The following is a 14759-nucleotide window of genomic DNA, read 5'->3' as shown; positions in this document are numbered from 1 at the left end:
AAGAACTCCCTGCTCCCCATAGGCAAGGGCACATGACCTGTAATCATTCACCAACTATCTACTCTCAACGACCAGTGAAGAACACCAAAAGCTATGTCCCATCACCAGAAACAGTAAAATTACCAAAGGAGAGTGTAAGAATGCAAACAACAAAAACCAAAACAGTTCGGCATCTCTGGATCCCAGCTATCCCAAAGAAAGTAGCCCTGAGAACCCAAACATAATCGAAATACAAGAAAATGCTCTCAAGTCCTTAGTATGGAATATGATAATAAAAGAAACGAATAAAACTTGTAAACAACTGCAGGAGGATGCAAGCAAACAGGTTGAAGACATAAAAGAGACATATAGAGAGGCACAGGAAGAATTTCAGGAAAATACAAACAAACAGATGAAGTAGATCAATAAAAGAGTTCAAGATCTGAAGATGAAAATGCAATCTATGATAAATGAACACATAGAAGAAAAACGTGATCGAAAGACCTTAGAGAAAATAGCAAGCAACATAGAGATGACCTTCTCTAACAGAATCCAAGAAATGGAGGAATGAATCTCAGGACTTGAAGATACAATTGTAGAATTTGAAAGAGCCATCAGTGAAAATGATGAATCTGAAAAGTTCCTGACACAGAACATCCAAGAAATCAAGGACACTATGAAAAGAAGAAACCTGAGACTAATAGGCATTGAGAAAAGAGAAGACACCTGACTCCACAGCTGAGAAAATATCTTGAACAATGTCATAGAAGAAAATTTCATCAATCTGAAGATGCATATGAACATGCAAGAGGCCTACAGAACATTAAATAAAATAGACCAGAAAAGAAAATCTTCCCATCACATAATAATAAAAAGACAAAACATATAGAACAAAGAAAAATATTAAAAACGGCAAGAGAAAAAGGCAGAGTAACGTATGATGGCAAACCTATCAGAATTACACCCGACTTCTTAGCATAGACCATGAAAACCAGAAGGACCTGAACAGAAGTCCTGCAAACCCTAAGAAAACACAGATGCCAGGCCAGACTACTATACCCAGCAAAACTATCAATAACCATTGATCGAGAAAACAAAAGATTCCACGACAGAAAAAAATTCAAACAGTTCCTATCCACAAATCCAGCTTTACAAAAGTTACTAGAAGGAAAACTCTACCCCAAAGGGATGAGTAACAACCAAAACTAGACAGGAAATAGATAACTACACCATTGTAAAATCACAACCTCACACACTCCCGACTATAACAAACATCAAAAATTGAAGGGACTTAACAGTCACTGGTCATTAATATCTCTCAACATCAATGGTCTCAATTCTCCAATAAAAAGACACAGACTAACAGAGTGGATGCATAAACAAGACCCAACATTCCTCTGCCTTCAAGAAACACATCTCATCCACAAAGACAGACATTACCTCAGGGTAAAAGGCTGGGAAAAAATATTCCAAGGAAACGGTCACAAGAAGCAAGCTGGTGTAACCATTCTAATTTCTAATAAAATAGACTTTCAACCAAAATTAATCAAAAGGGATGAGGAAGGACATTTCATACTCATCAAGGGTAAAATCAACCAAGATGACATCACAATTCTGAACATCTATGCTCCACATACAAGGGTACCCACACTTGTAAAAAAAACTGTTAACAAAGCTTAAACCACTCATTGATCCCCACACATTAATAGTGGGAGACTTCAATACCACACTTTCACTGAAGGATACGTCATTGAAAGAGAAACTAAGCCAAGAAATAACACCATTAACCAATGCCATGAATGAAATGGATCTAACAGATATTTACAGAACTTTTCACTCAATCACAAAGGATTATACCTTCTTCTCAGTACCCCACAGAGCCTTCTCCAAAACTGTTGAGAAAGTAGGTCACAAAGCAAGCCTCAACAGATACAAGAAGATTGAAATAATACATTGTATCCTATCAGATTACCATGGTCTAAAGCTGGACTTCAACAACAACAGAAATAACAAAAAGCCTACTCACACATGGAAACTAAACAACTCTCTACTTAATGACACCTGGAAGGAAGAAATAAGGAACTCCCTGAAATTCAATGAAAATGAAGGAACAACGTACCCAAATTTGTGGGATACATTGAAAGTAGTGCTAAGAGGAAAATTCATAGCACTAAGTGCCTTTATAAAGAAATTGGAAACATCCCACATAAGCAACTTAACGACACATCTGGAAACCCTAGGAAAAAAAGAAGCAGAAATGCCTAAGAGGAGTAGCTATCTGGACATATTCAAACTCAAGGCTGAAATCAATAAATTAGAAACAAAGAGAACAATTCAATGAATCAATAAAGCCAGGAGCTGGTTCTTCGAGAAAATCAACAAGATAGACAAACCATTAGCCAAACTAACTAAAAGATGGAGAGGCACTAAGCAAATCAACAAAATCAGAAATGAAAAGGGAGACATAACAACAGACCCTGAAGAAATACAAAGAATCATAAGATCCTACTTCAAAGGTATATATGCCACAAAATTTGAAAATCTAAGGGAAATGGAAAATTTTCTTGATTGATTCCACTTGTCAAAATTGAATCAAGATCAGATAAACAAATTAAATCATCCTATTTCTCCTATAGAAATAGAAGCAATCATTGATAGCCTCCCAACCAAAAACAGCCCAGGGCCAGATGGTTTCAGTGCAGAATTCTACCAGACCTTCAAAGAAGAGCTAATATCAATACTCTTCAAGCTACTCCAAAAGATAGAAACGGATGGAACATTACCAAATTTTTTCTATGAGGCCACAGTCATGTTGATACCTAAACCCCACAGAGACCGAACAAAAAAGAGAATTTCAGACCAATTTCTCTCATAAACATTGATGCAAAAATACTCAGTAAAATACTCGTAGAACGATTACAAGAACCTATCAAAGATATCATTTGCCATGGCCAGGTAGGCTTCATTCCAGGCATGCAGGGATGTTTTAATGTATGGAAATCCATAAATGTAATCCACCATATACATAAGCTGAAAGAAAAAAAAAACACATGATCATCTCCTTAGATGCAGAAAAAGCATTTGACAAAATCCAACACCCTTTCATGTTTAAAGTTTGGAGAGACCGGGAGTACATGGTGCATACCAAAACATAATAAAGGCTATACACAGCAAGCCAATAGCCAGCATCAAATTAAATGGAGAGATACTCAAGGAAATTCCTCTAAAATCAGGGATCAGACAAGGCTCCCCACTCTCTCCATATGTCTTCAATATAGTTCTTGAAGTTCTAGCCAGAGCAATAAGATATCAAAAGGAGATGAAGGGGATTCAAATGGGAAAGGAGGAAGTCAAATTATCCCTATTTGGAGATGATATGATAGTGTACATAAGTCACCCCCAAAATTCAACCAGAGAACTCCTACAGTTGATAAACACTTTCAGCAAATTGGCTGGGTACAAAATTAACTCAAAAAAGTCAGTAGACTTCCTATGTACAAAGGACAAACATTCAAAGGAAGAAATTAGGACAACTATTCCCTTCACGATAGCCACAAGCAATATAAAATATTTAGGAGTAACTCTAACCAAGCAAGTGAAGGACTTGTTTGAAAAGAACTTCAAATCTCTGAAGAAAGAGATTGAACATGGCATCAGAAGATGAAAGCATCTCCCTTGTTCATGGATTGGACGAGTTAACATAATAAAAATGACTGTCTTACCAAAAGCAAATTACAGATTCAATGCAACTCCTATCCAAAAACCTACACAATGTTTTTAAGACATTGAAAGACCTATTCTCAACTTCATATGGAAAAACAAAAAAACCAGAATACCTAAAACAATCCAATACAATAAAAGATCCTCTGGAGGAATCTCCATTTCTGATCTCAAGCTGTACTGTAGAGTAACAATAATTAAAACAGTGTGGTACTGGTGCAGCAATAGGTGATCAATGGAATTGAATTGAAGACCCAGAAATAAATCCACACACATATGGTCACTTGATTTTTTAAAAAGAAGCCCAATCTATTCAATGAAAAAAGGATAGCATCTTCAACAAATGGTGCTGGTGTGACTGGATTTCTACATGTAGAAAAATACAATTAGACACATATTTGTCACCATGCACAAAACTCAAGTCCAAGTGCATTAAGGACCCCAACATAAAACCAGAGAAACTAAATCAGTCAGAAGAAAAAGTAGGGAAGAGCCTGGAACACATTGGCACAGGAGACAACTTCCTGAACAAAACTCTAATAGCCCAGGCCTCAAGGTCAACAATTCACAGTGGGACCTCATGAGGCTGAGAAGCTTCTGTAAGGCAGGAAACACTGTCAAAAGAACACAGTGACAGCCTACAGACTGGGAAAAGATCTTCACCAACTCTACATCTGACAAAGGTCTAACATCCAAAATATATAAAGAAGTCAGGAAATTAAACACCACCAAACCAAATAACTCAATTAAGAAATGGGGTTCAGAATTAAAAAGAGAATTCTCAACAAAGGAATATCAAATGGCTGAGAAACACTTAAATACATGCTCAACATCTTTTGTTATCAGAGAAATGCAAACCAAAACAACTCTGAGATTCTATCTTACACTTATCAGAATGGCTAAGATCAAAAACTCAAATGACAGTACATGCTGGCAAGGATGTGGAGAAAGGGGAACTCCTTCACTGCTGGTGGGAGTGCAAACCTGTACAGCCACTTTGGAAATCAATGTAACATTTTCTCAGACAACTGGAAATAGGGCTTCATCCAGGCCCAGCTATTCCACTCCTAGGAATATACCCAGAAAATGCTCCACCACACAACAGGGACATATGCTCAACCATGTTCATAGCAGCCTTATTCATAACAGTAGAACATGGAAACAGCCAAAATGGCCCTCAGTTGAAGAATGGATAATGAAATTGTGGTACATTTACACTATGGTATACTACCCAGCTATAAAACACCAAGGAAATCCTGAAATTTATGGACAAATGGATGGAATTAGAAACGATCATACTGAGCAAGTTAACCCAGAAGCAGAAAGACTTACATGGTATATACTCACTAGCCCAAAAGGCATGTCCCATGAAAGTTTTCACTTACCAGGAGATTGGACCAGTTGTGAGGACATCCTCTTGGGACTCTAGGTGAGAGAAATATAGGAGATGTGGTAATAGAAGGATCCAGAGCATCTTAGAAACCAGAGCATCTTAGAAAGAAGAAGATCATAATGGATGGATCAGGGCCCAGGGGTGACTACTCAAAATATTGCACTAACAAAGGACAATACAAGTAATAAACACAAAACCCCTACTCTGATATAGGCAATAGACAGGACATTCTCCACAGTTATGTGGAGAGCAGGGACTAACTCTGACATGAACTCTGGTGCCCCATATTTGATGACCTACCTTTGGTGGAGAGCCCTGGTGGCACTCAAAGAAAGAATAGGCAGGCTGCTAAGATGAGATTTGATAGCCTGTCACCACAAAGTGGGGGAGGAGATCACCTTTGATCATGGACCTAGGGGAGAGTGGAAGGGAGGGAAGAACAGGAGGATACAAGTGATGGGAGAACAATTGAGTTGTAATCTGAATAAATTAATTTTTAAGATTACCAAAGAAATGTACAAAAGGTTTGCATTCTGTGGAGATGCACATGTTCAATTTTGTGACCTTATGGAACTCTTCAGAATTGGTGGGAAATCTCCAGACACAAACTACCTATTCATGAGTGACTGTGTAGGCCCAGGTTATTATTCTGTGGAGGCTGTGGCTCTTCTAGTAGCATTAAAGGTGCACTATCCAGAGCACATTACAATACTGCCAGGAAACTATGAAAGACGGCAGATCACACAAGTATACGGATTTTCTGATGAGTGTCTATGGAAGTATGGAAATGCCAGTGTACGGGAAAACTTTACAGACCTCTTTCATTGTCTTTCACTTACAGATTCAGTAGACAGATATTCTGCCTCCATGGTGGCTTCTCTCCACCCATAGATACAGTGGATCATGTGAGAGCTCTGGACCATTTACAAGAAGTTCCTCATGAGGGCCCAGTATGTGATCTCTTATGGTCAGACCCAGAGGACAATGGTGAATGGGGCTTTTCACCATGTGGTACTAGCTACACATTTGGACAAGATATTTCTGAAACACTTAATTATGCCAAGGATCTCACACTGGTGTGTCATGCTCTCCCGTTTGCAATGGAATGATATAAATGGTGCCATGATCAGAATGGGGTTACCATTTATAGTGTACCCAATTACTGCTCTTGTTCCAGAAACCAGGCTGCTACCATGGAATTAGACAGCCCTTTAAAATATTTTTCTCTTCAGTTTGGTCCAGCATCTCATCATGGAGAGCCCCATGTGACCCAGTGCACCCCAAACTACTTCCTATAAATTCCTCCCCTGGACCTTTTTTTTGTATTTGCAAGTATACCTGGCCCTTTACTATGTACATATGTATATATATATTTAAAAACAATGGTTATCTATGTGTTTCTGTAACAAATGGTGGTATGTCTTGACATAAAGCCACATCATGGACCACAATGTGATGTACTAATGATAAGTGTTGAGTACAATTTGCAACTTAGGACCCTGTCCTAGACGAGTCAACTGGACTGCTTGCCTGTTGTACTGTAGTAACCATTGTTTTTGACTGGTTAAGCAAAAAAGGTCACTGACTACCTCATTTCCTTTGCGCTTTCTTGGAAATCTAGTTACAATGCTTTAACTGGCATGGATTAACAGAGTTGGAGTTTTATTTTTAAGAACTCACAAGCTGATTTGCACTTAAATTCATAATCCTTTATTTTATTGAAATGTATGACTAATTGAAGAAGAGATTCCTTGGGAGTATGTTGTCATAACATTAAAGAGATTTTCTTTCATTTAAACTAAAGTACTATTTGATGTTGAGCTGCGTATTTCTGTCTATTTGTCATGACCATGCATGCATCCTATTTGGTGTCCTGCACAAATAAAGTTTCCAATTTAAACAAACAAATCTGGCTTTAATACTAAACTATTGGTAGATGTCAGTGTCCTGACCACCCTCTTTAAGCTTCTTTTTCTGTTAATGGCACATACAAGTGCAGTGAAGAAAGGCCTCCAGATAGCCAAAGCAGAAAAGGCTGCAATACAGGGGGAAGGATGCTTATGATCCAGGAAGGGCTGAAGTACTTTTTCAGTTAGGAAAGCCAATAGGCTTTCAGGTCATGCCATCATCACCTAACTCCAGAGGACATGAAACTACTGTCTCTGCCTCACTAATGTGGTAATCAACACTGAAATTTTGAATTCTCTGTAGCAAACATACACATTGCGTCTAACCTGCTAGCATCAAGAGAAGAAGCAAAGAACTTCCTACCTCACACCTAGATTTCAAATTTGGAGCTATTATTCCTCTGTGGTGAAACTTTTTACAGGTACCTTTGAGCGAGTCTAGGTTTTACATCACCAACCTCATTAACAGGGAGATGTACATAGAGAAAGATAGGAGTGCATGCTGAATGTGGCACATATATGGGTATGATTCTAGTAAATTACAAGCTCATCTAAAGTACGTAGTGCTGTGTCTGGAATATAGCAAGTACTTAATATTTACAAAGTTATTTATATTTATATAGCTGGTGTAGTGTTGGAATTCAGGTGCCACATGAGAATTAAATGGGATTCCCATTTTTCAGGCAACTTTTTCAAAATCCATTTTTAGATATTTAGTCTAAATTCTGAAATCACTTTTCCTTTAATCTCAACCTGCCTCATATTTTCCCTCAATTTCCAGTTTTAATCTAACTTTATTCACTAACATACCCTCATCTGGAAAAACGTACCCTAGTGTCTTTACCAGTAGAATCCAAACAGAAACCACCCATTTCCTTAATGACAGTGGGGAGCTTGATTTTCTGACACTACAATGTCAGAGAAATCTTTTCCATTCCCTTTGTCTAATATAGGAAAAATGGAGGAGAAAAACAAAATCTTTACCCATCCAAGCTGAGTTGAGTGGAAAGGTCATATCCTGGCAAGTAGCTAAAGTCAGGTCTCAAAAAGCCAAGTATTTATAAAGCTCCTAAATCTGGATTTTACTTAGCATGAGGAAACTCATTTCAGAGAGGTGAGGATGCAGAAGGCACCCTTAGTAAGGAGCAGTTCTTCTGCTGCCTCAGTCTTGGACTTCCCAGCCCCAGCAAACAGGAAGTGAGGAGCAGCTCTCTGTTTGCTTACAAGTTACCCAGTCTGTGGCATTTTGTTACAGTGGCCTAAAGGGATTCAGACAGGTCAAGAATCGGGAATGAACTTCCTGAGGAGATATGACATGGGGATCAGGTGCATGAGCACCTCAGGCTAGTAGAAAAGAAAACCAGAACAGGCACAAGAGCATGCCTTGGCAGATAAGTCAGTCAAGGGCAGCAGAGGCTGGATCATTCCCTGCCTCAGCATGGCTCCCTCCTCCCCTCCTGCTAGCCCAAACACTGACTTCTAGCAAGTGGCCCTCAGCAGAAGAGGGAGGGTCCAAGAGACAGCGTAGCAGGTAAAGTGCCAGTCATGCTGTCACTAGAACCTGAATTGCACTTCCCTACATTTTAAAAATAGCCTCTCATGGTAGAATGTGCATTTCAGTGCTAGAGCGACAGAGACAGGCAGATCCTTAGGGGCACTGGCCAACTAGTCTAGCCCATTTGTCAAATCCCAGGCAAACAAGAATTTCTTTCTTCCTTCCTTCCTTCCTTCCTTCCTTCCTTCCTTCCTTCCTTTCTTTCTTTCTCTTTAATTTTTTCTCTCTTTCTCTCTCTCTCTTACTGTCTCACACACACACACACACACACACACACACACACACACACACACACACACACTCTGGAGTGGTAGGTAGTTATGAACTGCCCAATGTGGGTGTTCGGAGCCAAATTCGGCTCCTCTGCAAGGGCAGTACATGCTCTTAGCCATGGAGCTATCTTTCTAACTCCAAGATTCTGAGACCCTTAAAGTTCCTAACATGCTCAGGCCTCTCACTAACCATCACCAAGACTCCCCAAAAGCCGAGGAAGCTGCTTCCCCAGAGGACCAGCCAATCACCTGCTCTAAAGTTAATTCCATCCCCCCTCCAAGTTATGAGGAATGGTCCCATTCACACATCTACCTATCCATCTCTGGCCAAGAGAAGCCTTGCTCTTGCTTTCAGCTCTGCATGGACTCACTTGAAATGATTTCTGGCCTTTTCTGCCCCACTTGCTCTTTAGTCACATAGCACTCCTCACCCAAACCCACTTCAACAACTCCAAAGGAATACTTCAGGTACTGGAAGGAATGTGAGAAAAATGACCCAAATCACAGTTAGACAGAAACCTGTGTCCATTGCAGGACCCCAGCACTTCAGTTTTTCAGGTGAACTGTACCTTTCCTTCTCGCTGAGTCATTTTGTTAATAATCCTGTCCTGGTTTCTCCAGCCCCAACCGCAGCAAGAATGAATGAATCCTGAGACTTTGGATGAGTATTTAAGATGCATAGCAGGTGTCTAAGCAAGATTAAACCTAACTCAGCAATTCCCAGGCTGGCATTCTTCTTAGAGAGTCCCAGTCTCTTCTCCAGCAGGGTTAGTGGTAAGGTTTGTCACTCCGGGAACTCTTGGACAACTGAACCTCAAACTTACAGTAACCTGCTGATAAGAGCTTGGCTTCCATTCAAGGCATGGGCTTGGGTGGTGTGCTAGAAACCTAAGCCTAAAGCAGTTAGGAAAGGCTGGGGTCCAAAATTACAGCATGGGTGAGCCCAGAGGATGCCAAGTCCAGCACCACTCACCTGTCAGGCCTGATTAGGGGCCCCACTTCTGGGCAGACAGGCCTGAGGTTAAAATCTTGACTGCTATTTTTCATGCTATGGGATTTTAGGCAGTTTATACACAGTGCCTCTTCTTTAAAACGGAGACTGTTAATAATAATCCCAGTGTCATGAACTGTGAGGAGGATAACACAAATGGTGTTTATTGATGAGCACTAGCCCTTTCTCACTTACATATGCATCACTTTTCTCAGAAAACGGGAACTTTAAATAACTGTTACATCATTTTAAAATTGCAATAGACAGATGGATGCATCAGACATACTGAATTGCTCAGGGGGAAAGAAAATGAAACCATGAACTACTATTAGAGATAAAGGTGATGAAGTTCACACAACTAACCAATCAGCAAGGAGAGAACCCAACACAGATGGGTTGGGAGAAGCACTCTGCCATTCAGATCATCCTCCACTGTCCAGTGCATAGTGTCCATCAGCTTTGCATGGGTCCCAACAAAGGCACGCCAAATGAAAAGCCTGGAGCAGTTCTCTAAGATTCTGGGCCGGCTGAGAAAGGGTTAACTACTCTGGAGCTGAGTGAAGCCCGCAACAGCCTCAGGCTCATGGCACTATTGTTTACCTTGTGTTCTGAGCACCTGACTCAAGCTGAGCAGGAGGGTTTATTTTCTCACTTGGAAAGTTTTCAAAGAACCAAAAGGATTTGGTTAAAAGGAAATAAGTCCACACCAGCCAATTTTTTTCCAGTGGCCAAATGGGATGGGCAGGAAAAAAAAAAAGAATTAATTAGCAATCTGCTTCGGGTAGTATACAACAGACCCATTCAGAGGACACTGTCATTTGTTTATCAGTAGCAGCCAGCAGCTTCCTGCAACCAGCAGCTGCTGTCACTCTGCAAAGGGATGTAGTAAAAATGTTAGGGCAAAGCAAATGAAAAATATTTGACTGCATTTATCTTCCTTTTTGGCTATTTTTACCCCCTGCCAACTTCTCTGACAGCATCTCACTTTTTATTCTTGCTTTTGCTTAGCACTGGAGGTATAAGTGTTGTTATTTAATGTTCTCAAGAGAAGGTGAGACCATGAAACCTAAGCGATGAGGACATGGTGGGACCACCTCTGTGCTGGACCTAAAATGGCCTCCTAGTCCTTAGGCAGGCCAATGGCAATCAGGAAAGGCGGAAATGGCCAAGTCTGTGAATGTTTGAATGCTTACTCACCTGAAGCTGGGCAGAGCAAAGTTACTACTTACCTTCCCAGTGAAGGGCTCCATAAACATACCTGAGCGCCTCAGTTTGAAGTGTAGGGATTTTGTTTTCTTAGCTTAGAATGATATTTATTATCCCATACTTTATTGGTTGACTGGTTGCATAACCCAGGCTTTGCTTGGAATCTGTCCCCTTCCTGCCTTGGTCTCCCAGGTACTAAGATTATGGGCTTGTGCTGCCATGCCCATCAAGATCCAGTGCTTATTTCTGAAGTTTACTTACCCATAATGCCCCTTTATATATCGTAATCTCGGTGAATTGTCTTCATCATTATCAGCAGACTGTGCAGTACTTTCTTCATGAAAAATTACTGTAATTATCTTCCTATTGTGCCTTAATCCATCCATCCACCTATTCATCCACCCTTTCTTTCTTTCTTTCTTTCTTTCTTTCTTTCTTTCTTTCTTTCTTTCTTTCTTTCATAGGTCATACACCAGGTTCTTATTATGAGTGTAGTGGTGAGGACCTGTGGATACAAAACTAAATGAGTCCCACTTGCTAGCATCAAGCTCACTCCAAGGAGCTAGAAGGTAAACAAGCAGGAGATTTGCAAGGAAATGTCCTGGACCCAGGAAAACCCATCTTCTGTGGGTGCACAAAGGGTGCCTTCTCTTCTGCCTACCTCTGCTTGACCCTGCCTTCTCTTCTCCCTTCGCTTATTGCCCTGTAGTGTTGGTATGTCTCCTACCATTTCCCTCACTGCACATCATACCCCATTTCTCATGCCCCAGCACAGAGGGCAGGCTCATGCGTGTACTTCTTACTCTTCTAGACATCTTGCTTATGAGCAGCCTTTCACAGAATAAATCAATACTAGTTCTTTAAAGCAAAGCACCACTAAAGCGTCTTTCTCTTTTTCTTGAAGCACACTGTGAAGATTCTAATCTACAAAGCATACTAAAATGAGAACAGACTCGCTGTGCCTCCCTTCATACTCATTTTAACTCATCTGATTTACAGAGCTGATAGGTGAGGAGATGCTGTCCTCCACCCTGCACTAGGGGTACCCTGACAGGAACATCCATCAAGCAAGCTGTCAGAGCACAATGCTTCAGAGACACCGTTAAACAAAGGTCTGTCTGGTTAACACTTCCAGGAGATGAGAAAGAAGACTGGTGGAATTTTGGGGTCACTTATATACACTATCATATCATCTGCAAACAGGTACATTTACACTATGGAATACTACTCAGCTAATAAAAACAAGGAATTCCCGAAATTTGTGGACAAATGGATTGAACTAGAAATGATCGCAATGAGTGAGATAGCCCAGAAGCAGAAAGACTCAAATGGTATATACTCACTTATATCTGGACATTAACCCAAGGGGCATGTCCCATGAATGTCTTCACTTAGCAGGAAAGTGGGACAGATGGGAGAACATCCTATAGGGACTCTAGGTGAGAGAAGCATGTGAGAATGGGGAAATAGAAGGATCCAGACGGTCCTAGAAACCTACAAGAAGAACATTATGATAGGTGGATCTGGGCCCAGGGGTCCTGCTCAAACTATGGCACCAGCCAAGGACAATACATGCAGTAAATACCAAACACTGGCCCAGATCTAGCCAATGGACAAGACATTCTCCACAGCTGAGTGGAGAGCGAGGACTGATTTTCACATGAACTCTGGTGCTCCATATTTGACCACGTCTCCTTGATGGGGAGGCCTGGCAGCACTCAGAGGAAGGATAGCAGGCTACCAAGAAGAGACTTGATACCCTGTGAGCATATACAGAGGGAGGAAGTCCTCCTCAGTCACAGTCATAGGGGAGGGGAGTAAGGAGAAAATGAGAGAGAGGGAGGGAGGAATGGGGGGATACAAGGGATGGGCTAACAATTGAGATGTAATATGAATAAATTAATTTTATATGTCTATATCTATATATCTATATATCTATATCTATATCTATCTATCTATATCTATCTATCTATCTATCTATATATATATATATATATAGAGAGAGAGAGAGAAGACTGTTAACTCCAGCACTCTGGAAAAAGTATGTCCCTCCCTCAACAGAGACGTGGCCACAGCAGTAAAGTCTCAAGACTTAAAAATGAATTACAAATATGTCTTCTTTTATGAATCAACTCCTGCCTGAAATATATTGATAAATATATTGATGCCACTGAAAACAGGATTTCTCTTTATTAGTAAACTCAGGCTCTTATTTATGTATGTAAATATAAAGATAACTGAGGGTTTTAAGCCCAAACAGATAGTTATACTGGTCTGATGGGGTGCCAGATGGGAGCTGGGGCCCTGAGACACGAGCACACGAGAGGACAGCGGCCACTACACAGTCATTGCATTAGTATCTTAGTGATTGAATGTTTCAGAACATCTTGAAATTTAAACACATATTAGAATCTAAAACACACATGTTAACTGCCATGTGAAATAGTATTTTGTTGTTCCTTTCAAAAGCCTTAGATCTTTCTGGTTTTGGGGTCACTCAAGGCAAGAGAGAATTCCCACAAAGATATAAGAGACTCAGAAGCATGACATCAGAAGCAGGCGGGGAGCAAGACTAAATGGGGTTCTCAGATATCAGGCTGTGTTTATGTGGGAAGCCGCGCTCACATTCGCCATTACAAGATGGCGCTGACATCCTGTGTCCCATGCTGACAAACAACTAATCTGCGCATGTGCGAAGGGATTTTCCACTTGTTGTGCTCTGCCTCTCCCGTGGCGTCATCTCGCCCGATGAGCAACAGCCAATCAGGGACTGACACATCCTAAGCGAGGACAGTTTCCTATATAAGGGATGGGTTTCTGCTGTTTGGGGTCTCCATTTTACTTGTGTAAGCTTATGCTCTCCCTCTCAAGATGCATTAAAGCTTTACTGCAGAAGGATCCTGTTTGTGTGTGCAGCGTCGTTCTTGCTGGTGAGACGGTAACGCTAGCCACATATGGTGCCGAAGCCCGGGAAGACCACACCATCGTCCGAAGCCCGGGAAGACCACACCATCGTCAGCACCTTCGGAGACCCCCTGACTACAGGGAGGATTCAGAACTGCAGGGTTGGTAAGTTCGGAGAGGTATGCATATTTTTGAAATTCTTGGGCTGATTCTGGCTGTAATATTTACTGCCGTAATTGTCAAGAGGGCAGTAGATGAAGGACAGGTCACCCTAGAAGAAGTTCAGGATAGCATGTCAGAAACCGAACATAGTGAGAGGTTGGGTGCGCGCAGGAAAAAGGATGCCCATAAAAAGAAAAAAGCTCAGGACCCTCCTGTAAAAGGAGTGCAACCCCCCTCAGGACCTAGTTCACCGCCGAGAGAAATATCACAAAGGTTTTATCCTTTAAAGGATCTTGAGGCATTGAATATTGATAGCTCTACAAGCTTTAATACCTCTGACAATGAGACTCTTGATTCGGAGGAAGAAGCCGAATTAGAGGAAGAGGCAGTCAGGTATGAGGAAGAGAGATACCACCTAGACAAACGAGAGGGTAATAAAAAACCCTCCCTCAATTCATCTCGCAGGGTGGCACCCACTGCTCCTCCACCCTACGAACGGCAGTCTGGATTTTCCTTCTGGCCGGAAAAGATTCGTAAAAAATTACATAATTTTTTTCCTGTGTTTGAAACAGAGAACAGGGGTCGAGTCCATGCAATAAAGGACTTGGCTGAATCTGTTCGCAAATATGGGGTTAATGCAAATTTCACCCTGGTAATGTTAGAAAGAATT

At 41.0% G+C, this 14759-nt stretch overlaps 1 pseudogene across 1 annotated transcript; it reads left to right on the top strand.

Moving 5' to 3' along the window:
- Positions 1 to 4791: 4791 nt before the first annotated feature.
- On the top strand, positions 4792 to 6438 carry LOC311608760 (serine/threonine-protein phosphatase 2A catalytic subunit beta isoform-like; annotated as a pseudogene). Its single transcript has one exon. The product of its transcript is annotated as a serine/threonine-protein phosphatase 2A catalytic subunit beta isoform-like (transcript).
- Positions 6439 to 14759: the final 8321 nt, after the last annotated feature.

Source organism: Acomys minous (genome assembly GCF_964271855.1).
Source record: "Acomys minous genome assembly, chromosome: 11".
In the NCBI taxonomy this organism is placed as follows: Eukaryota; Metazoa; Chordata; class Mammalia; order Rodentia; family Muridae; genus Acomys; species Acomys minous.
This window is presented reverse-complemented; position numbering and strand designations above follow the sequence as displayed.